This window comes from Meleagris gallopavo, chromosome 4 (assembly GCF_000146605.3).
Source record: "Meleagris gallopavo isolate NT-WF06-2002-E0010 breed Aviagen turkey brand Nicholas breeding stock chromosome 4, Turkey_5.1, whole genome shotgun sequence".
Lineage (NCBI taxonomy): Eukaryota > Metazoa > Chordata > Aves > Galliformes > Phasianidae > Meleagris > Meleagris gallopavo.
Window position 1 is genome coordinate 31409272 of NC_015014.2, and position 25477 is coordinate 31434748.

At 35.5% G+C, this 25477-nt stretch overlaps 1 long non-coding RNA gene across 3 annotated transcripts in view; it reads left to right on the forward strand.

The window, feature by feature from the left end:
- LOC109367287 overlaps window positions 1-25477 on the forward strand; it is a 55593-nt gene that overhangs the window by 19707 nt on the left and 10409 nt on the right. Inside the window, exons 3-5 of one of the 3 annotated variants that reach the window (XR_004159582.1) lie at window positions 780-930; window positions 1356-1454; window positions 3971-4092. This is a non-coding gene — a long non-coding RNA (uncharacterized LOC109367287). Of the gene's footprint in view, window positions 1-779; window positions 931-1355; window positions 1455-3970; window positions 5639-25477 lie in introns of those variants that run through there. The other 2 variants (XR_002114284.2, XR_002114286.2) reach the window with 2 other exon arrangements.

The window sequence follows — 25477 nt, forward strand, 5'->3', positions numbered from 1 at the left end:
GCAATTAAAAAAAAAAAAAAGAATATGTTACATCTAGAGTATTTCTGGGACAAATTAACCAGAATTTTCTTCCTGCTTTTTTTTTTCTCGTAGCGCATACCCATAACTGCTATTTGTTGATGATGTGGCAAAACTTCTAAATGTTGTTGATTTTTGAGATTTTTCTACCTATCCTTTTCTTCATTGTCCTGAAACATACTTTTTGCCTAATGATTCCTTTACTTGTTTTTAATTGCCTAGAACTCTTGTCTTGAAACTGTTCACTATACAGTAAAATTTTCTGCTTGCACCAATCCGAAATAGGAGTTATGTAGCTTAAAGTTTGGGTAGTTAAGGAAAATATCATAATCACTCAGGCTGGCTGTGAAGTTGGAAAATTTGCAGTGCTCTGTGCAGGTACTGGTATGTCTGTCATTGGATCATGGAAGGAGAGAGCTCCTGGAGCATCAGTGATACTGTCATGTTGTTATAGTCTTTTTATGTGCCTGTCTGACAACTGTAACTTGACCTCTCACTCTTGGGGGAAACTATCCCTCAGTCTGCCTTATCTTTGCAATCATCTCCCATTTATGTGCTGTATTTTTGGTAGGGAAAAAAAAAAAAGAAAGTGTGAAATTTCCAACTTTTGAACTCCAGTTTGAAGACATAGAAAAAAATTTGAAAGGAAGGAACATATTTTCTAGAGCAATAGTAAAATTGTAATATTTTTGCTTCCAATCCTATTACATTGTTGGGCAGACTGGTCTAATCCATGAAGGAATTTATTTCTTTTCTGGCAGGAGCTCTCATCTGGATTTAATCTTGATATGGAACACTGTAATACAAGAGATTGACAGGAATGAATTGTGATGGCTTAACTAAGATAGAAGGTAGAAAGAAAACCAATGAAAGTACATTTTTATAAGCAAGCAGTACAGAAAACTGTAATGAGTAAGTAAGCAGAGCACAATAAGGGATTTGGAAAAAGCATTTTGTGGGAAGGAAGAATTCTATTTTAAAATACTTTTTATATTACATTATACATTTGGCACAATGTCTGATTTTTCTAGCTTTAATGAGAACACAAGCCAAAGTCTAGAGCCTCTATAAACTAAATATTAATTCTTTTTTAGGGTTCCCCTCTTTTATTCTTACTCATTGTTTTCCTTGAAATTTGCTCATATTGTTTCTTACAACATTACTGTTCTGTATCTTGAATCAATAATAATGGGGATCTCTTGCTACTTTGTAGCTCTCAGATATTCAGTTCTGCTTTTATGTTGCTTTTCATTTTTATACTACTTTCCAGATGCTGACTAATTAATCATAACACCATCCTGTCAAGGAAGGTAAAATAATTGTGATATTTTTTACAGATGAGAGGTAAAAGCAAGGGAAGTGGAGCAAATGGTTCAGAAAGACAGCAGAGTTGTGAATAAAGACCACTGTAATATGCAAATCTTCCAGGCAAGCAGGTGATTAGAACATATATCTCCTATTTAAAAGCTATTCTAATTGTTTGCTCCTAAAAGTAATTCTTCCCTCTCACTTTCTTGTTCCCACGTGGTTTAAAAAAAGCAGAAATGAACTTATAACAAATTTGGCAAATTTTATGCAAATTTCTATTAAAGACAACCTTGTTCACTAGAAGGATTTCTGGCACTTTCCCAGTCTTCTTGAGACCACTTCAAGATTCTCTTACAGTGCAAAGACTTTCTTAGTTATTATACTGTTCATTTTGCTGTGCAGTATGTTGCATTAAGTATAACATTTTCCTCTGCCATTTTCCCAGAAAAAAACACTTTTCCTAGATTACGAAGTCATATTGCAGCTCAGAATAGCCCTTCCTTCTCAGCAACCCTCCTTTTTTCCCTCTTCCCAGTTTTCCCTGATCCCCACTGCGCTTTCAAATATAGGCTTTTGAGTACCTGCCAGCTGCATACCCAGCCCTCAAAGAGCAATCTGTGGGAGAATCATCTTCCTGCTTTTACTTGCAACCAGTGAAGAAAAAGATCCTGGAACAGTGGAGGATATTTCATACTTCGAGTTCTATGATTTAATTTAATCTCCTGTTCACTTACTTGGCAAGGCAGTAAATCCACCAAGAACTGCTCATGTAAGATGTTTTGTAACTCACTGCGGCTAGAAGGAATCAATTTTGTGCCCCTGGAGGCTCAAGTTGAGGATACTTTACTCCATAATCTTTCCTAGGTCTACTAGTAAAACAACAACAAGAATTTCAGATTGCTCACAGTAGTTCTGTTGGATCAGAACAGCAGTTCGGGTGAAGACAGCTGCTTTCCTTTTGAATGTGAGGGAGTTGAGTTATTGAGTGTGAGGGCAAAATAATTCCATGATGGAGACTATTAGGGAAAATGTATCTTAATGGGAGGAGACAATTCTGAACAGAATGGAGAAGTGAGTGTTTATGGGTCTAGGTGAATTATCAAAGACAATAATCCAACAAATTTTGTTCTTTGTTCCATTTGGAGGATCCCGATGAACAGACTTCATGTGTTTCATGCTGTTGGTTTTATTCTAAGAGAGATGGACCAGGTGAATGTGATCTTGAGTGAATCATTTGCACCTGAAAAACTCAGTCAGTAATAAATCAATTCAGCTGTTCACTATTTGGTATTTCTGGTCTTTGGTTCATACCCATCAGCAGTCATGATGTCTGCAGGTTCAGTATCACTAAAGCAAATGTGAAGTCAAGACAACTGCATGAGCCCCTTAAGGAACTGTCTCACAAGTATTTGTTCCACTGTACATCTTCCACTGTATGTAGATGTTCAGAAAACAACAGCAGTGCGCATCCACGGAAGAGTCAGAATTTGGCAAGTACTATAAATAAGAAATTTCTTATAGATGCTAGAATTGTAAAGTATTGATTTACAACTTGCATAAACGTGCAACACAATTCAAGTAGATGGAAGATGAGAGATTTTTTTCCAGCATTCTTTAGAGATAAGTCAATTTCTGTGTACTTGAGCATGTAGATGATCCCTGAATTATAATTGTTTTTATCATTATTTTGGTAATCATAGAACTTTTTTGCCCTGCAGCGAGGGATAAAGCCAGACGCTATCTCTTAAATCCCTAAATATTTGAAAACACTGATAGCTCTTCAAACTACCCATGTGTTAGCAGTCATACGATTAATGAGAAAAGGTTATGTGCTGCATGGATAACATCATAGAAATTTACAGAAAAGACTCATAAAGTCATCTAGTCTGTCTTCTTGCCAGCATAGGATTATTCCCTACAGTATATTTTCTAATGCTCCGTTCAAATTGTATAAGAGATTCATGCATTTTATGGTTTTGGCCTTTTGACAATATGCGCTTTATAGAACTTACTGATTTGTTTTAGAGATCTGAATAAGGAGTACTCCATGTTTCATGGCCTGATATTGTTGCAGAAATGTATTAACAAAAATTACTTAGAATTATGTAACATTTTAGTTAAAATTGCTAAAATACACAAGGGCAAAGCTGAATCAGAGCAGATAAACTTTGCATCTGTCATTTCTTTAACTGTAGAATATCATTTAGTTTTTCTAATAAACTATAAGATGTTTAAAGCAAAATAGTCTCTGGGGCTCCCCACCCTTCTCTCCTCTTTTCACTTTGATACCTTCCTGTCTTTCAATTCTGTCCGTTTGGACAGATTTGGGTTATGGTATATGATTTGTGGTTCTTCATCCAGACTAAAGTCCAGATTGATTTCCCCAAGCTCCCTGTGCTTATTTACGTTCTTGCTTTTTCTCTACTCTGATTTTCTCCCTTGGTCCTGTGTGTTTCCTTTTATTCTGTGTGGCTTTTTTTTTTTTTTCTCCATTCAGTCTATTTTCGTCTATTTTTCTTCCTTAGTTTTAGTAAAGAAATTTATTGCTTTGCAGTTAGAAATAGGTAGTTAGGAGTTTTTCACTGCATAATGTTATTTGACTCTTTCCACCCCAGGCTAAAATATTGTTCTCTTGCTTCAACAGAAAAAGAATTAGAACGGCTTATCTTGCTGTGAAATGAAAAGACCTTTTCCAAGTCAACATCCGGAAGTTTCTGACAATGAGAAGAGGTGTTAACAGCTGCCATGAAAGGGCTTCTGAACTTGGTATTAGTATGAAGCTTATTTCTTCATCAGCCATGTAAATAATTTGCTACATTAATAAAAAATATATTTGTTTTCCCAGGAAAGAGCAGACTACATCCACATTGTATTTTGCTCCAGTAATGGAGAGGGGGGGAAAAAAAAGAAAAAAAAAAAGCAAAACTAAAACAGAACAAGAAATTCTAGAGCAGAATACTAATATGTTCAAATAGTGCCTTGGGCTGTAAGAATTACTCCTGAAGTGGACATTTGTTTTTCACTCACAGTGTTTGACATTAACTTTTGACTTCTGCTTCTATCAAGGCAAAATATTATCGTAGCCTTAAGCCATAGTGTAACCTATCTCTGTGCTCTATAGTTGGAATTTTCATTAAAAAGATATATTTTGACATTCTAGAGTGAGTGTGCCCATAAGGAATGAGATTTTTCAAGCATAAATTATAGGTACTTCAGCTCACAAAGATGGAGCATACTGCAGCTTCTTCAGGGAACTTCACACAACTCTCTGAAGCTCTCTGCTTCAGAGAATATCCCAGGATATTCTTAATAATTTCCTTGAAAAATGTGGGGACATTTAACCAAGTTAAATGTCTCTGAAGTTGAATTATTTTATTTGCCATTATCCTAAATAAAGAATGTAAATTTGGTATGAAAAAGACACAAGCATCTGACATCAGGAGGTAAAATATCTTTATACTGTATTAATGTTTCTTTCCCTGTGTTTTTTCTTTCTGTGTTTTAATTAGAGAGCTCCATGTCATTCCACTTTGCTCAGTTAGACATTAAGCCCTGAAACAGACAAACTATGAATGAAATCTTAAATGTTTTCTGGTTTTTGTCCATGACTGTACCTCTAGTATGTATGTGGCTTCCTCTTTTCTCCCGTTATCATTTTAATGGTCCTCCTTGGACTCCAAATCCCCCAAACAACTGATTAAAAATGGTAAGGAACAGATCCCATTGATGGAAACTTTGTCGTCTTTTGGGTGCAAGTACATGCACACAAGGAAAGAATTAAAACAACAGCTTACATCCTACTAGTGGTAAGTGAATGATTGTCTTCTTACTACTCTAAAGGATGATAGTACAATGCCTCTGTAAAAGTCTGTGCATTCTGTGAAAACAGACTGTAATTAAAGCCTTGAGTCATATTAGTTTGTTGCCTATAGCAAGAAGGTAATTGTGCTGCTGGGTTACTACTTCTTAAAAGACAGAAAAAAACCTCTATGGTTTGGCTTGAAGACTCTCAATTCCTGAGCAAAAGGCAGCATATACTCTTTTATTACCTCACTGATTAATGAAATTCAATATGACGAATGCCATACTGTGGTGACAATGCAGCCTCTATATTCATGAAATGTCACTTTTTTTCAAGTGACAGCTCCAGATCAGAACTTGTGCTTTGTGTTTTTTAGATAGTTTAGCCAAAGTGGCTTTTATGGGGGGAGAGACTGTTTTGATTAAACAGAAGCCAGATATGAAATTAAAGAAAGAGTTCAGAGGTTGCTGTTATGTTTTGGCAAAGATATTTCTTCATTTTTTAGCTTTGTATTTAGAGACAGCTACAGTCTTTAACACTTGTACTCTTATCTACAGAGAAAGACCTAATACTTGAAATGGCTTTAAGCATTTATGGAAGGAAATGCAGCATGTTCTTCTAGGACTATGAGAAAATCCTAACTTCCACAGTGGCAGGCTAATTCCATCTATGTCTGCATCTCGTTTTGACATCCACCAACCTGAACTGTTCAAAGAAAAGTGAAAGAATTCAGTTTTATTTAGCTGTGGCGTCATCTGTCCCCAGTTAGGTACCATCCTGCCTGATTTTTATAACATCATTTATCCTTCTCCCACTCGGTTGGATTGTAATTATGCTATTGCTCCAAAAGAGTACACAGCAACACAAGTGTCAAGGATGTATTTCTAAGCATGAAGAGGCACTGCATCTCCGGGACACCCATGTCTTTTCTGGTTTCTCTTTCACATGAAGTTGATTAACTTCAATTCTGTTTTCCATAGTGCTGGCTAGAGTATTTTAAGTATAGGCTGACGGTGAGCTGAAAAAGATGCCAGTGCTGCTGGTGTCTTCTGAGAGGATCACAGTTATGACCACTCATTTTCTTAAAGCTGTTATGACTCTTAGTTGTGTGAGCAAGCCAAGGATTTCAGGCAACATTTTTCCTTCTAGCTTTCAATTTCTCCTCATTTCTAGCAAAAACACGATTTCTTGCTGTAGGCTTCGAATCTACAAAAAGCACTACAGGCTGAATGAAAAGCGATTCTTCTTTGCACTGAGAAAAACTTAAGACAGAACTTCAAATGTAATTTGGCAGTGGCACCCACATCCAGGCATGTGGAACATAGGATCAAAATTAGAGCAGGTGGGATGTGTCTCAGATAAATGATTCAAATTTCCCACTGATTTCTCGAATAAACTGGTATGCAGTCTGTAACAGCCCTTTCTGTCTTTTTTGGTAAACAGATGGTAGTAACATTTTGGTAATTAAAAGAAATTCTTAAAATCTAGAGGTTTCTACTTAAAACCTGTTACTTCTGTCGTAATTTGCACGAAGCCAAATGCTTCCATGTAATTTGCCTCACTTTCTAATGGCTTGTGCGTTTTACAAATGAGCAGATTTGACATCTGGGTAAAAGCCACTGTTAGCAGATATAGGCTGTGTGAATTGCTTCAGTAATTGTTTTAAGACTTAATACATATGGCTTTAACAGTGACTATTGCCCTCCCCAGAAAGCAGGCTGAGAGGCAGCAGAAAGTTCCCCCCAACATTGCTTAGTAAATATCTTCACATGTGTATTGTTTGCAGCAAAAGGAAGAAAAATAAGCCATACATTTCTTGTGCTGTGTGAAAAGGGACTGGTTTGGATTTAGTTTTTGGTTTTGTGTTTTCTCAGTTTTAATCTGGAATGTGTATTGAATTTTTCTGCTGCTTTGCATAGCTGAGCTCCATAAGTGAATTAGAAAACTAGCAAATACAGGATTTGTGTTCCTTTATAGAAAGAGGCAAAATTGGCAACTTTCACAAGTAATAAATGGGCATGGAGACAACTATTCACTTTTGCCTCCAAGGCAGTTCCTGCAGATAAGGATTAAGATTTACTGGCAGTTGAGACATTACTGCAGAACACTTTCTGGGTATAAGATCTTGTTCTTTTGACATTGTAACTGTACTAATACTTTTCACAAACATGCTCTTGGTTTTTTTTGTTGTTTTTTTTTTGTTTTTTATTGTGTTTTAAAGATTATTTTCCAGTACGTCGGGAAAGCTAGGTTTTAGAGGAAAAACAACAAGTAAAAAGTGAAAATGACGTGCAGATCTGTATCTCTTCAGAATCAGTTTTGACAGCTGGATATGTAAAGTATGCAAGAGAGCATGGGGACCTGTGATCAGTGGCAGTTTTGTTGCACATCATAATGTTTTCTACCTCATTTAGCAGTAATTTCCTAAATGAATGGCGCTCTCAGAGTCTGTGCTGAATGCAGCATGGGAATTAGAAGAAACTTTATAAACAAAGGAAATGGAAAGTTTTCTTAAGATATTGTTGGCTAAGAGAAAAAGGCTTATTACCGGTCTAAGTTTGTTTTGGGTTCTTAAGTGAGCATGGAATTTAAATGTAGGCTTTCTATAACTGAAAATATAATAGGAAAATACTGAAAATTTCCTCTATGCAGCAACACTAAAATTTAATTGTGATATCAGTCCATGGTAGGTTGGGTTGGTTGTTTTTGTTAGTTTGCTTGTTCTTTCTTTTCTTTTCCTTTTTTTTTTTTTTTTAAGTTTACTGAGTTTGTTATTAAAAACACTGAGTTTTAGAATATACATTTCAAAGAGCATGAAAACTGGCCCTGGTTGAGTATATTTTAGAACTAATGCACAAAAGGTTGAGTTGTTTTTAAAGCAGTTGAGTCTCCGTAATCCTTTGCTCAATAGGAAATGAGTGAAATAGCGAAGATGTTAATCTGAGGTTTTGTGGATGGGGAAAAAAGATGAGAGAATAATTGTTAAATTGTTATAAAAGTGCATCTATCTAAAAGGTAAGAGGAAAATATACACAGCAGCAAGAATATTCAAGAGAAACTCATGAAAAACATAACTGGAAAAATGGATATTGCTGTAAGTTCTGTGTTCTGGAATAAATACATTAGGACAGTATACCTATTTGCACGATGAATAAAACTCTGTAAATTCTAATTTACCATAGATATGATCCAAAATCATTCTTGAAATAGTGCACTGTACTAATTTATTCAAAATATGATATGGAGTAAATGTTATCATCTGAAATTTCTTGGCCAGTTGGCTTTGGAATTAAATTCTGAGGGTTTTAATCTCTCTTCTACTGGAATGCTCTAAGTTAATTCTACAAAGTCTTGATATCTATGAAACAGAAGTGAATTTATTGAATGAGAAAATGAAATCCATAAAGTGGATACTCACATACTTGAGAAAATAACAGCATTTTTACCAATGGTTAAAGCTTTTCTTAAACCTGAATATGTTCTGCTCAGATGCTTTGACAAGGCTATGAGAATAAGAGGATAATGGAGAACCTGTTGTTACCTTTTATTGTTTTTTACAGTGAAAATACTAGATGGGTAGAGAAGACTAGACTTTTTGAAAATCTTTGAAAGGCAATTGGAATGAGTTTTGTAGCTTTTAGCTACTGTCTAATAATCTTTACTGTAGATTCAGATGCATGTTCTGGATGAAGTTGCCATTTTTGTGACCAAAATGTAGAACTGAATTCATAGAAATTGTTATTTGATTATCCATCTCATTTGTGTGTCAAAGCTGTAAAACCAACTTAATGTAATTATCCATATTACGTTTCTATCAGACTTTTATCTTGGTATAGATTCAGCAATGGAAAGAGAATTCTGGAAGAGTTCTGCTTGATTCGGTGGCTTTATATTACGAGAATTTTTTTTCTTTTTTTTTCGTTTTTCTTTCTTTTTTCCCTCAAATAAGATTATCTTAGAAGCTTTCGGTGACTTTTACATAATAAATTTTGTTAACTAGGAATTGCTCCTCCCTGACTTCAGCCAATATTTATTTCTGGTGCTTGACATTTAATTTCTTTTTCCCCCTTTGATTTCCTGATGGTAAACAGTCTTTCAATCACTTCTGGGAAATTCTAACTGAATTCATTAGTGTTATCATATAAACCCTTAAGTACTGAAATGACTCTTGAAATTGGTATTTAGCAGTTCAGAATGTTTACTTTTTTAAGAAGTCAGATGTTAGCTATATGATCAGATGGAAAGAAAACAAGATTCAACTTTCATTGTAATATACCCCACAAAGGACCTACACTTGATATGGTTCATGTGGTCTGCAACTATCATGATACTGTATGACAGCCAAATAATATGACAGCTAAATACATGTGTACATATTTTATTTTCACTTTGCTGTGAAAGAGGCCCTGTTTGCACCTTGAAACAGTTCTACTACTCTGAGGTGGGATTTAGTCAATCTATAAACAGTGCTAAATCATTTTCCAAAGAAGGTCTGCAAAACAATCGGTGTAAAGAAATCAATCTTTGCTAGTGCATCCTATACATACTCTCTTGAAATAGATTATTAATTTCCAACATTTAATCATGGATTCACTTAAAATTTACATTCACTTTGCTGTTTTTGTGAGGTGTTTTTTGTTTCATTTTCCATTCTCCCTCCTTTTGCTGGCTCCCTTCTATCCTTCTTTAATAGCCTTCTTTAATACCTCTGATAAATAGAAAGCAGATGTGATAACTCTAAACACTGCTCATGGGTTGAAAGACAGGATAACTTAGCTGGCTTTCCTCAAATATGGGTGGGACCTGCCATACCTACATTAACAAGTAGGTTGGTAGAAGAAGAATGGATGAGTATGTTAAATCAATGGAAGCTGAGGCTTCTGTGTATACATGGTTTGTCATTTTAAGAATTTACCTTTGTCTTCCAGAAAACATTTCCTTACCACTTTGTGTAATCCGAGACTTCCCAAAGGACAAGCTTCTGTTCCCTCGTGTGCCTAGTTGTGTTTGGGATGGGTGTAGTATTGCTTCCAGAGCAGGGCTTCTAGTTTAGTGTAATCCTAAGAGAGCCCAAGCTTGCCAGAAGAGCTCAGGAGACTTAACCTAAGTGTAGGTGATAAGAGAATTGACTTACACACCACAGTGTTGCTGCAAGCCAAAACAATAATATAAATCCAGACTTGCATTTATTCCTTCTGGGGGGGAGGAGGATGAGGGGGGGGAAGTCTTATAATATTTAAAATTCTTTTTTCTAAAGATAATACATTTTCTTGTAGAGAAAGGTAGAGACCTTAATTAGAAGTAAGCTTATTATTTATTTATTTATTTATTTGCAATAATTTCATTCAGCTATTTATCTGTTCTCTATAAACCGAGGTCCTGCTTAAATTTAGAATTGGTATTCTGTTTCAATTTTTATAGAGTACTAAATTTTGTCTGCTAGAGTAGAACTTGAGTAGATAATTTTGAATGGCTGTTTACAGATTTATTAGTAGTCAGGACAGGTTTTGAGATGGATTATGATATTCATTCATTATTGCAGCCTTCTGAATGGTACAAGAGTAAGAAACACCGAGCATTTAAAATTTTCAGAAAGGTTTTTTGTATATCTTTTAAATTCCATTTTCCCTCTGGGAAACATGTTGAATTGTTGTTTTAGAAAAATAACATTAAATGACTATCCTGATTCAAAGCTGTTTATGCAGGAAAAGATTTTTCAGTTTGCAGAGCTTTTTCTTTATTGGAATTAAATTTAACCAAAACTACTGAACATGAGGTGGAGATTAAAAATAACAGCTTGGAATGTAATGTACTCACTACATACTTCTTTTGAAAAACTTCATATTCTTCTGAATTGCCTCATAACTCAGGTTTAGTTTTTGTCATCACTTCTGTCTGTGGGAGTGTGAGAACACAAATGAATGCCAAAGAAAGGTGGCACTGGCTGGTGCTTGTTCACTTTAGGTCTGATGTCATGAGGGTTGGCAGAAAATAGAGATTTTTTTTTCCATTAGGAGATGTGACTTTTTCTCTAGTGGTTGCATTAAGACCTTCCAGTTAAAAATGTTATGAACAGAAAATTCGAGATTTAGCTGTACTATCTGTATGAGGCATTTATGTTTTTGCCTAATAAACTACTTAAGTTATCTATTTGATCAGAAGTTTATATTCAAAGGCAAAGTCTTCTCTGTAACCCTCCAGAAGGAAGTGCTGTTGATTTCTTCTCTTTGTTCATTTCCTCTTTCTCTGTTCACCTCATTCTTATCTCAAGTGATCTCCATTGCGCTGTGGCCAAGTCAAGCCAATAATGTTGGAAGGGGAATCACAGATGGAGTTTTCATCTGAAGATTATATCAGCTCAGTCCTTTCCACTGCCGTAGGTGGGGACAGCCTTCAGATAGGTTTCAAACTGTCCTGTGGGGCTTCCAGCTACTTGATTGTTTCAGTGTAGGGGTTTGCTGCCTCATTGGAGATGTCTGGTCAACTGTTCTCTGGCCTGTGCTGTTGACCAGATTAAATGTTCCTTCTGCCCCTTTATTTCAAGTGTTGGATTAAGGGTGGATTTATATCAGTGTAAACTGGCACAGCTGAAATAACTTACTGCAGTATGAGTTTGGGAGTGAATATCTCTGGGTAGGAATTTGCAAAAGCAATGCGTATAATAGAATAAGGAAAAATTGTTTATTTTATTTCTTTCCTCCAAACTTTTCCAAGTCTTATTCTTTACACAGTATGGCTTGTAATAATAGATTAATAGCAAGGAAGTATTTTATTTTTTATAGACTTTGATATCTTTAACAAATGAAGTACTCTTCTGCTTTAGATGGAAAGCATTTGAATCTCTTAAAAACAAGCAGGTGTTTATAAGAATATATGAAAAGCTTTTTGTGTATGATTGTATCACGTATTTCTTTGGAGGGAAGATTTTAGATGAGAACAAATTAATTGTGTTCAAGAATATCTTTTTAGGTAGTTTCCTTTACAGCTAGACAACATGCAACCTAAGGCATCTGTGCTGCTGTGAGCTCCAGCTCAGTTGTGCTAATTCACTTGTACTGAGATTAAGAAGTAGACAGTGCTGAAACATAAAGATGTGTGATATAAAAATGAATCAGAAGTGTCTGCCAAGAGCGCTAAAACGTGGACTGCACCAAGGAGATCATATTGCCTTCATATGTATGTAGAGATGTAACCATCAAAGACAGTTAACTTTCATCTCTCTCTGCTTGCTTTTCCATGTCATTTTTTTCTTCATCAAGGCAACAGATGTTTCTCCTGGGAAATAGTATAATGGGTAAAGAATGGGAAATAAATTTGGAAGAGATTGTTGTGTACTTGGGAGAGCACAGAAGAATAAAATTTCAGATGTTTAAATGCTTCCTTGTACCTTTCCAACTGAATCATTTAGCATCTAGATGTTGATCTGACAGTCCTTTTGGTGCAACTTCAGTGGCTGTCTGGGTGTGAAAAGAATGTACTGGTGACTGTTATGGAAAGCAGATGACTAAAACTTCATGATTTGGTACTTACAGATTTTGAATAACATTATTTATTGTATTCCCTATGTGATATTCAGAATCACAACTTTTTTTTTCTATTTCTTGCTTTAAGTATACCTTTTTTTATGTATTCTGATCCGAGTTAACTTGCAGATGAACTAGATCATGGGGAAAGGGATATTTTGTCATCGTATCTCCATCACTAAAAGAATTTCAGTTAGGTATGAAGAAGACCTTTCATACCATCCAATTCTTTCTAGTTTGTTTTTTTGGACCAGGAATCACATAAGCTAGAATGGTGTGTCTCAATTCAGTGTGTGAACTGATGACTATGTTAAGATGTTTTGCTGAATATTTATTTTATCTATGAAAAGCTCTGACTCTGAGATATCCTTGTCTGCTTGTTCACGGATTATTGAAAAGTTTGGTGGTTTCCTCTCAATTGTGTGTATTGGCAGAATGATCTGAGACACAGATTTCACACAGCATGTGTGATATCAACTGCCTTGTTTTCTTGTTTTAGAGTGTAGAAGATGTTTTACGATATTTTCATTGCATACATTTGATGCAGTAAACTCCTATTAAGACTATCATGCCTTTTTAATATGCTGATATTACCTTAACAGTAGCTTCATTAGTCTTCCATAGAAGCCTTTAGCATTTATTTTTACTGCTGACATTTTTTGCAGCATCTAATATGTTGCTATGCAATTTCACTAGAAAAATGTTATGGTAAGCTGACTGAAATGTCATCCTGTCTTTATTTCCCTACAGGTTTTATGGGCTTAAATAAGCACCTGAATAAGCTTTTGAAATGTGTCAGATAATGTAATTTCACAATGTTATTACATGCTTGTTTCAGTTGGCACTTCATGCAGAAAACTATTTGTATGGCTGTTTGCCTTTCTGGAGCATTTTTAAAAATAGTTCCTAACTAGAACATAAACATATTTGTAAGAGGTATAATTATTAAGTTATTTTAACCAATTCATTTTGGACCATAGATGTGTTGGCTCTGGACTATTTTTCTGATACTGGCTTATGTTTTAGTGATTTACTGTTTGAAAAAAATGAATGGTGGAAATACTTCATATTTACCCAGTTCTGCAGACAAATGCCCTTCTCATCAGATCTTTTATTAATAGTTCTTAAGAATGCCAATTTTTTGTTGGCCAGGGTTTCTTTTTCCCCTCTTCCATTGGCTATTTCTAGAGAAATTTGTTTCCAATCTATAGAGTACTAGTTACATTTAAATTACATATGCATGTTGATTTTTAGTCTAAAACACATCATAGAGCCCAAATCTTATCCATATAATATTTCCATTCCTTGATGTTGGTTTTATTTTTTTTATATATTTTTTTCAATTAGATGTTAGAAATTGCTTAATAAATATTATAGCTTCGCTAGATGAAAAAGGGAAATCTCTATTGTGGTTTTTTCCTCAGACTGATATTAAGTAACATTATTGGAATGTTATTGGCTTCAAACCTTGTTCACAGAGATGAAAGTAAGGAAAGGGGTGGTTTGGCAATTGACGTTTTTTCAATGTCATTGAATACAATTCAATCTGGAAAAAAAGAAGGTACCTCAAGGAAGTAAGTCAAAGATGATCAAAACTGCAGCATGGATTAAAATCCATTTTTCCTGTGAAGTAAGAATGTTTTTTCCATATATCCGTGTGTTTACGCCCTGACACTATGTCCTCATATTGTCTTCATTTTCTCATCAGTGTGATTTTCATTTCTATCAGTGAAAAATAAACCTGCAGATCTCAAGTATAGCACTGATAAGACAACAGGAATGAAAATCATAATGTAGTAATGAATCATGGATAATTTAACCAGTAGGTATTCCTCTGTTAGGGGACAATTACACTACAGTGCTTATTGGTGCTTAGAGAGGGAGGTTATTCTAGTCTTCCTAACAAAGATAAGTAAAGCCTATTCAGATCTCAGAACTGCAAACCTTAAGAGTATCTGTAGTTAAACTATGCTCAGTGTTATTCGAAGTGAACATGGCATGATAGTTTAGAGTAATTTTGACAAAATAATGATCTGCTCATTAATATGTCTCGATTTTTAATAAGATTTAAGATAATGGTAGAGGATATTCAGTTATTATGATATGATGCCTTTCATCACAATTAATATGTTTTTCTTCAAATGCTACAGATGAATTCTTTTATGCTGTGGAGATGGGAAAAAGCTAGCTTTTGATCATGTGATTTTCTTTGTAATGAGTTAATGAAGGAAATATTCCTCCTTCAGATTCCTTGTCGATCTGAAACTTTATGCTTTTCTCATGCTAAAAACCTCTGACAGCTACAGTACATGCTATAAATCTAGATGATTCCTGGAGAGAGGTGAGATGTTTGTATTTTTTTGTATCTTCTATTAAGACATTGTTTTCGATGGAAACCTCCTGAGGGTTGTGTTTGGTGAGAGTGGATCATTCAGCGAGAGTGAAAGCATGCTTTTCACTTCAGCATGGCTTGGAGGAAGCTGTGCTAGGAGAAACTTTCATTTCCTAAATCTTATATCACAGTATCATGCATATCTGTGGTATTCCAATACAAGATATTTCAGCCTTTGTGACAGAAGTCCCCTATGTTTACATGACAGTTTATCATGAAGTACTGAAGAGAAATGTGCTTGTGATGAGTTCAAGTTTTGTTTCCTGTAACAATCCTGATGTTAAGCAAAAAGAAGGAAGGCCATAAACATTATTCTGTTACTTGCAAGACCTTACACTTTGCTGCTTTGTTTAAAATGAAAAGGAAATTATCCTTTCTTTGCTTATATTCCAAGTGTTTGTGATTTACCCTTTTAATCTTTTACTGAAGAACCCTTTTAATCTTTTACTGAAGATAATCACATAGATGTTTGAATGTGAAAAGATCCTCAAAGCTTAGGAAAAACAAAACAAAAACCAAAACAGCATGTTAAGACGCATTTATTTTCGTTTTACTGAAAATGAATGAAATAAAATATTTAGTCTAATCAGATTCAATTTTTAGAATGCAAATAGAACCATAAACGTTTCTAAAATACATTTGATAAGCACAGAAGGGTTTTCAGGATGGTTGGGTTCTCTAAGCATGACTAAAGGATAATTGACAATGTTGCCAAAAATACCAGTACCGTGAGCATTAAAGTTGGAATCCCTGGAGAGAACTTGGATCTTAATCTCCAAGGTGAAGGAGTTTGAATACCTGTTCTTCTATCTGTTGTCACTGGGCTCCTCCTTGATACAACCAGTACCTTTCAAGCAGAATTACTTGAATGAGCAGAAATGATTCATATAGTAGTAAAGCCTCTCTTTCATTAAAATGGTTAACTAAACTTCCACTGGGTAATTTGCCTCTGAACAAGTCCCAGTTTTAGGAGTGAAATAAGAAGTTAGTTTGTGTTACAGAATTCACGTTTAAAAATTCCTCCAGATTTGAAAAACATTGGAACTGTGGGAGACTGGTAAGCTTTAAAGAGCCAGCTGTGTTCAATAAAGACAAAGGTTAGGGCTTGCACTTGAAGCACAGAGACCTCCCCCACACCTGTTGTGTGATTTGTTCTTGTTGGCAAATACCTCCAGTTTGAATAGAGGCTAAAATGCAGATAGGAAAGATTTGGACCTCACCATACTTAGAAGCCCAGCCAAGTGGATAGACTTACAGGTCTGTACACAGCAGGGAAGACAGAATGCTTCATTTATGCACAGGCCCAACAGAATCGAATAACTAAAAAGGCACATTTTTCCACTACCTATAACAGGATAAATTCTGGGACTTGGAATTGGTGGCAAATATTTTTCTGCACTTGATGCATCAGCAGGGATCTGGCTGGTGCCCTTATAAAAACAGAGCATGTGTTTGCACACATTCAACATCTACTCTGAGAAACAGTTTCCTCAAACTGTCATTTAGGTTGTGTTTGGCTTCTGAGGTGTTTCACAGGAAAATACAACACATTCTTGATGACATACTAGAAGGAGAGTATTGAGGACTGCATAGATGAAGTTTTGATCCTGGGAAATACAGCAAGTAAGAGCATGAACAAGGCTTTACCATAGCTGAGAACTTACATCTACATCGCAGGGTGTCTAATGTGAGGTACCAAGTATCCTTAAAAATGGAACTCTGTTGAGATCCTAGAGTTTGCTTTAAGAATCTACTATTAGACATATATATATGGCATAACACAGGCATTTTATATGCCTCATGTATTTGGTGATGATCAAGGAGTTTCTGACTATCAAAATGAAAAGGTAATGAGCTCCTTCAACTAACCAACTTACTATGTATTATCTGCTCCTCATTTGTGGCCTTTCAGGCCATGAAAACTTATTTTAGGCTGCAGTTTTGTCACATTATTTCTGTCTATTTTTTCTACACCTGAAGTATCTAAGAACAGTAAAAAGCAGTATAGTATGCATTTGTATTTAGTTTTTTTAATTTTTTTTTTTGTGGACTTATGGAATTAGCATACCTACAAAATACTCAGGTGTTCTTTCATTTAAAATGTTTGTCTTTCTGTTTTTCTCTTGTCCCTGTGAAGTCTCTAGTGGTTTAATGCAGTCTTTCTTAACCCTGTCTTCACAGCTTTTTCAGGATTGATTGTTTTGGCATGTAAGCATCATCTATAATGTTCTTCTATTTTAATCAAGTTTTTGATTTTTAATGTCTGTTGGTCCTTTTTGCTGGGCCATTTGCAGTTTATTAAGCAGGAAGATCCATGTGGTGTTTTGGAAAGCTCCAGGGTAACATTTCTGGTCAAATCTATAGTATGATGCTACAGTCCAGTTTTGGAATTTCGTAGATACACATCTAGGTTTCCAATCACTGATTTATGTATGTAAAAGTGGAAGTGCAGCCGCAGAGGAAACTGGAACAAAAGCCCATAGACTTGTCATTAGGGCTATCTGTTGCAACCTTGAAAGACTGAGGGCATGAGCATGGATCTGAATACCCTTCTGCCTCTGCTCTCGAGACTGTTATCTTGCGTGCTCTGACTAAAATTAGACTTTTACTTCTATGTAATACCTGAAGGAGCTTGTTTTTGTAAGTGGAAAACTATTACAGGTCTCTGAAGGTGGTTCAAACAAGATAGCAACTTCCCATACAGGCTATATAAAAGCAGCTTTGTGTGGAGACAAATAAGAACAGTTCATTTAAAAAACATCTCTCTTTCCAATATTGCTTCTAATTCAAATACGCCATAGATCACATCTCATTGTATGAAAAATTCAATTTTATAACTACTGCATTTGTCTTTCAGTTCAAATGTGTTATTTAAGTGCTGAAGAAACTTAAATATTGGCATATTAAGTTAGATTTTTTATTTGAAAATAGAATTATGATCTAAGGTATAAAATTAAATGCATGGGGAAATATTTTTTTAATGCATCATTGACTAGTCTGCTGAAAGAGTTTTGTAATGTCACACCAGACTAGTAAAAGGTTATGTCACTTAAAAGGTAGAGAAACAGCAAGCAAATGAAGCTTTTGAATAGAGTTTCTATAATGACTGATATAACACTTACCAGAAAGAATCAGAGAACTGCATTAATTTCTCAGATTGGCAGATGATTAAAGTAGCAACCATTTTGACTGGCTGGCTTTATGCTCAGCAGCTCAGTCAGATTCAGATGATGACTTGACAATGTCTCTTGGCAAGGCTGAAACTCAAAAGCTGATCTGCAATTAATAGTTGCAAAGAAATTGGGGTAATGCTAGAATTTAGCCTTTTTTTTTTTTTTTCTATGTGTGTTCATGGTTAAGTTACTGGAAGTAACCAGCATTCTGGAAAGTTTCTTATTTGATAACAATAATGTGAATCTTGATTTTGAACTGTTACTGGAGTCTGGAGAGAAGGTCCTCTTGCTATGATGCAAGTCCTTTGTATTCAAATATATATTCTAGGGTCAATCTTTTCTTGGTAAATACCAAAAGAAAAATATAGATAAGTAATAATTTTAAAATCTACTTTAAATGAAGGGCTTCCTGAAGGCCAAAGCAATAGACAACATGGCAAAAGGTATTGAAGTAAAAGAATGAATGAGGGCATGAAACGCAAAATGATATGGCAGGATTTGAGTAACATAGCAGTCATGTCTAGTCACTGAAGATGGGGAAGATTTAGGAATGGGGTGGGCAGCCAAGGCAGGGGTTTGAGAAGAGGCTGCTTCTGAGGCAAAAGTCGTGGCCCCAGGGATTTGTACTGAATTGGAAAGTGACACAATTACAGATGATGAATTGTAATCCTTCATCTTTCTGTAGTCAAAGTAAAGCTTAAATGATCATTGCAGATGTAGTTATTTCATTGGGTCTGCCAGTAAGGTTAAGCACCATAATCAGCAATAAAAAAAGAAAAGAGATGATGCAATTGACATAGCTTGCAGATGATCAGAAGTGTGATTGCCCCCGGTAGACTGGGTGGACTTGAAGAAGCTGAAGTCAGTGTTTGTTCTTCAGTCATCTATCTTAAGAGAGTTGTGTGCTGGTTCAGTGTTACTTAATTGTTTGAAGCCTGGACCTTAGCTAAACCGTCTGGTTTGACCAAGTTTTGTACTGAAGGACGTTTAACTATAAGAATCAGATCAAGTCCCTTGTTCCAGAAAGCAGTACAATCATAGAATTAGGAAAGTTAAACTGCTGATAACTGGTAACTAATGATCATAGCATATTTTAAATGTTATAACATGAATGTATAACTATAAACATAAATTCGACCAGTTGTCTGAAGTAGCTGTTCTGTTTGATGTTGTTTTGCTATCTGCGGTGCCACATATTGAGAACTTTAGCTGCAGAATACATCTAAGAAAGCTCTTATTAATCACAATGTAAGGCTTTACAACATATTGATTATGAGTTTCATTTGTGTTGAGTTCTCTACAAGGTCTTTTAATAGGAGGAACTTAGAAAGATGGGTTTTATATATTCATCTCTATTATAGGTAAATGATTTACTGGACCACATCTCTGTATCTGAATTGGAAAGAGAGAGATTTGAAGGATTGCATTTTCCATGAATAAGGAATTAGTTGGAAGGCTGTAGCCTGATGGTTATGGTCAATAGCTCTATGTCCAGATGGAGGCCAGTGAAGAGCAGTGTCCCTTAGGGTTCTGTCTTGGGACTAGTACTCTTTAATGTCTTTATCAGTGATAGATGATGGGATAGAGTGCACGCACAGCAAATTTGCTGACACCAAGATGAGAAGTGTAGTTGATATGTCAGGAGAAGGGGATGCCATCCAGAGGGATGCTGAAAATCTCAAAAGGTGGGCTCATGTGATCCTATTCAGGTTCAACAAAGCAAAGTACAAGTTTTTGCACTTCGGCTGGGGTAATCCCAGATATGTATACAAACTGGGAGAACTCCTTTAGAGTAGCCCTTTCAAAAAAGATTTAGGGGTGCTGATAGATGGAAAAACTTAACCTAAGTAAGCAGCATGTTCTTGTAGCCCAGGATGGCCAGTGGCCATCCTGGAGTTGCCAGCAGAGCGAGGGAGATGAATGTTCCCCTCTAGTCTGCCCTTGTGAGGCCCAGTCTGGAGTACTGTATCCAGGTCTGGGGTCCCCAACACAGGAAAGATGTGGAGCTTTTGGCAAGAGTCCAGAGGAGGGCTACAGGATGATCAGAGAGCTGGAGCACCCCTCCTTTGAAAAAAGGCTAATGGAGCTGGGCTTGTTCAGTCTGGATAAGGGAAGGATATAATACAACCTTCCAGTATTTAAAAAGAAAGGAAATCAACTTTTTACGCAGATAACTAGAGAAAGGTCAAGGAGAAATGTTTTTAAACTAAAGGAGTGGAGATTTTGATTAGATGTCAGGAAGATGTTTTTCAGAGAGGTGATTGGTTGCTGGAACAGGCTGCCCAGAGAGGTTGTGGATGCCCTGTTCCTGGAGGTGTTCAAGGCCGGGCAGGATGGGGCTCTGGGCAACCTGATCTAGTACTTCATCTTGCAGTTGGCCACCCTGTCTGTGACAGGGAGGTGGGAAGTTGATGATCCTTGAAGTCCCTTTCAACCCAAGCCATTCTATGATTCTATGAAAATATTGCCTGAAAAAAACTGCATTTCATGTAAGCATTGATTGTGGTCCTGGGTGGAAGCTGAACTGATCAGCAGGAGATGATACAGTTCTTGCTGACTTCATGAGTCTGCCTTTGTCCTTCCTTCTATACTGCAGAGCAGCTGATTTATTCCTTAGAATTGATCTAAGGTTAAAAAGATACAATACTTAGACTAATCAACCTTTTCTGCAGTAGTGAAAGCTTTTGGAATGAGATTTAGGGAAATCACCCAGATCCTTTTACCGGTATCCTACAATATTTATTTCTTTGCTCGTAGTCCATATCTCTATTGCTGTGTGGATCCACAGACCTTAAAGAGAGTCTAGGATACAGAATTGCAAGAAAAGACTTGCTTTTGATGTTTTTTTCTTTTTTTTTTTGTATACTTATTAAATGATAATCTTCTCCTTCAACTTGCCAAGGAGTGAAAATTCCTAGCAGAATGTTTCTAAACTTTTGCCTTTGCAGACATCTCAGATCTGCTGTTATAAGGGAGTCATTGTTTTATTATTTTGACTAGCACAGCATAGATTACAGACAAAAATAGAAATTGTGAAGTACCTGCCAATGCTCCTTGTTGAAATTGCTCCCATTAAAGCAAATATTTAGATGGATATAAAAATATAGGTCAATTAGGTAGCAACTTTGTAAAAACCATCTGGAAAATAAATAGAAATCCTTGAAATCAATATCAGACTCAAGTAGTGTGAATACCATCAATTTTACTGAATGGTGGGAGGAAAAAATGCTTAATTATAATGGAAATAAACCAGTTCAGGAAAAATCATAAAAATACTGTGAGTTATGTCTGATCAAAACCACACTGATGAGAAATACTGGCAAAAGAAAAACAGAGAAAGATTTATTGTGTCTATCAAGCATTGAGTTGTATTCTGAAACACATTTCCACAGACTAAGAATTACTGGAATAAAACATTTACTTAGAAGCAGAGTGAACATGTAGCTGTTATGCTGATTGTGACATGTTTGAAGAGAAAAGGAAAAGGAAATGTTTTGCAGGGAAGGATGGGTTATTGGACTGAGATACATTATTGATTTCTTTTACTACAGTAGGCTGGATTTCAAAGAATAACCATACATTGTCAGACACGACATTATTGACTGCCAACTACATAAATCAGTGGAGGATGTACCTCTTCTAAATTTAACCTTTTCATAGAATCATAGAACTGTAGAACTGCTCAGGTTGGAAAAGACCTTAAAGATCATCAAGTCCAACCGCAACCTAACCATATTGCATACTTTTAAGACCATAGTAGGTATACACTGAATTGGAGTAATTCCCTGTCTGAAGGTGCTCTTCTCTCTGCAGGGTATGCCCACACAGCTAGTTCTTATTCTAGATGGCAACATCTTGGGCAGATGAGTGGAACTGAATTCTGTCCCCTGGCTTCACAACACTTTTCACTGCAAAATAAAATGAGGGGTAAAGCTCTTTTTTTTTTTTTTTGGTAGGTAGTTTGTTTGCATTACCTTGTGCTGTTCTTCCTATTTTGGAACTGAAAAAGACTAAATTTAATTTATAGACATAAGATGTTTGAATGTTAATGTTTGAGAGGTTCAGCATTGCCATAGATCATTTAGAAAGAGCTGTTCAGTTAATGAGATGATACCTTTACTAGAAAGAAAAGGTCTTGAGAGGTAAAGGATAAGCTTATAGCAAATATGGTTATTGATCCATGAATAATCTGAAGATAGTTCTGCATCTGTTTTCTGAAACAAATTGGTCAGCAGACCATAAAATAAAATAAAACAGTTAGGGATTTCACTAATGGTCAAATTATTGAAGTTATTGATAGTAAGGACTTAAGGCGAGTGGACTGGACAAGTGTACGAAGATGCTAGGAGAAAAGGAATAAAAATTGGTCTTTGCCAAAAGAGGAAAACTATCACTATGAAAGACCTGTTATTGCCAAATAGCCTGAAAGTAGAAAAAAGTATGAACGTGAAAATGGGTCAAGGCAAAATATTACTTAACACTGATGCAGAACCCTTTCAATTACATTCAGAAATAAATAAATAAATAAAGGCACCACCTTGACTTGAGTGGTCTATGCATTTTACTTAAATATAGAAGACAGAAATAATTAATTTTTGGTCAAGTTTTAAATTATTTTTAGAAGTTATCAAATCCAGGGTGAAACATGGAACAAAACAGTTTGAGAATCTCTGAATTTGCAGATGGAGTATGTTATCTTCTGACATTTTCATATTTCCATATTATTTCAAGATATTCAGACTTAAAAACATTGCTTCCTTCAAGTAATTTTTGCTTTGTCTCACTATTGAAGATCAACACAAGACATAGAGAGAAAGTCGAGAATTTGAACTGTACAAAGCATTTAAAGGAAACATATAGGAAATCAACTTTGATGTTGCTAATAAAAGAGCATGTGGAAAATCTAGCAACAGCATTGCAAAAATATCACGCACATAAATCATTAAAAAGCAAACACAGTCAGATGCAGCTGATACAATGTCAGCTTTGTCTAATGTGTGAGGCAGGAGATTTCTGTAGTGCTTGCATGAACATTGGTTCTCCATTCACTTAAATTGGGACACGACTGAAGCTTGCTCTGCATAACGTCCATTCTGTGCAAAAACAAACCAAACCAAAAAACAGAACAAGATATGAAGCAGGAGAGGGCACATAACCTTACATCAGCATCATCTGTCTGATGGATCTTGTGTCCACTTTGTGTCGTAGATCTGAGTGATAATGCAGTCCTGGGGACTAGGAAGTGTGACCATTTGCCATGATCTTGACATAGTGTATTAGCAAAAGAAACTCAGGTGTTATATTGATGAGTCTTTTAGGAAAAAACTCTTACTAGGACAGCTGAAGAAAAATATTAATTTTGTTTTGCTAATTATTTAAATGTTTTGGGTTTACCTAATTTTGTTAAGGCTATCTAACCAGCCTTGTGGTGATTTCCTACTCCAGGCAGCTTAGAAACATTCCCTCCTCTCTCTCATGTTTTAAAAAATTAATGTTTCAAATAAATTTCTCGTCTCTTTAGGGTCAAAGGGTTGTCTACTATATCCAGAGTCAAGATTCCAACCTCTGGCAAATTAGTTTTTCACTCCAATCACTGTGGGGATAAAATATTAGGCAAGTTCCAAGTTTTCTTGTTGCCTATTTGCATCTAGTTTTAAAAATCTGACATTATTAGGTTTTTTAACATTTATAGAATTTTGGCTGAGGTCTTGGAAATTGTTTTTTTCTTCTGGAAATTTTGAAATTTCATTTGTTCTGTATAAAAATAAAGGTCTGTATTTATTTGTCTGAAATCATGTAAGAAAATGGTAACAAAGGATTAGATTTCTGTTATTTTTCAATCTAAAAATGTGAATAAGAGACGGGAAATCTATTTATAAATATGATTATATAAACATATCATAAGCATCTGAAAAAAAATATATTTTTCTACATATTATCTCATGCATTGCACGTTGCACCACTCTTGTTAAAACAGCCATGGAAATAAAATGCTACTCAGTTCAGCTAGTATGAGACATGGCTGTGGTGCAAAGATGCCAGAGAATGTAATAAAAAATCTGTTGTGTTCTAAATTTAGTATTATCAGAATCTGGGGAAAATTACGTCTAAGAAGTCATTATAGCAAGAACAAAGTCTAGTGCTTAGCTAAAGGCATCTAGCTCTAGCCTAGCTAAAGGCATCTTTATTTACAGATGATTCAGATCTGAATTGTAGTTCAGAAAATTGCTCTCTAAAAATGGAAACCATCATGAAATTAAACTTCACGTGGAAGTGAGAAAACAGGAAATGAGTCTCAATATTGCGGAAGCAGACCATGTGGACTGGCCTTTCTTCTGATTTTATTTGAGTATATCTATAAATTTACTTAGGAACAACTGGGTTGTCTGTGTGTGTGGGTGTGTGCGTGTGTGCGCGTGCACATATGTGTGTGTACTGTTGTTTCTGGAAGGAAATTCTGTGGAAGGTGGATGGTGATAAACACTAGGAGAGTTGTAGAGTGGAAGCCATAACCAAAGAATGTATGCTTGTGATTTAAACAATGAAACTTTTGTCTTTTTGTCATGAAGTGTAGGTTTTCTTAATATAAAGTAGTTCCTTTTGTTATAGATCGTGGAACTTAAAACAGTTCTCTATGACTTTAGAAATGTTCAGAATTTGAACTAGTTCCAAGGTTCTCATCTGTCTTTGTTTTCTATGATGAATTTATCCACATCCCAGATAGATGATCTTGAGATTGTCATTGTTCCAGATGCATTTCTCCATTTTTTTTCTCCCTTTTTCTTCTTTTGATTTTAAAGTTCTTTGTTGTTCTATGGCTTTTGACTTTTGTATTAGCTAAGCAGTTCAGTTTGGACATATTGTATATTTTGGTGAAATTGTTTCAAAGTCAAATATAATTCTCAGTATTTCAAAATTTTTCTAGAAACGCTTCAGTCGTAAACTTTGTATCATAGAATCTGTGGGCTGAAATTTTGATACAACTTGCATTTTAAATGATTGTCTTAAAATTGCATGAAATAAGATCAAATTAATGTATTAGAAATATTCCACATAATGTCTTTGAAAACTTCGCAAAATTGCTACATACCTTACATGCTTGTTATATTTCTCAGCTATTTGATGACTACTCAGTTGTGGTTTAACTCAAAACAGTGTTTGACAGGGACTCTGAACTAGAGAGAAATTGAAGTCCTGGACATCACAACCATGTCTGTGCTTTCTATGGAAAATAGTAAGTGACTACAAACTTGTTTGAATT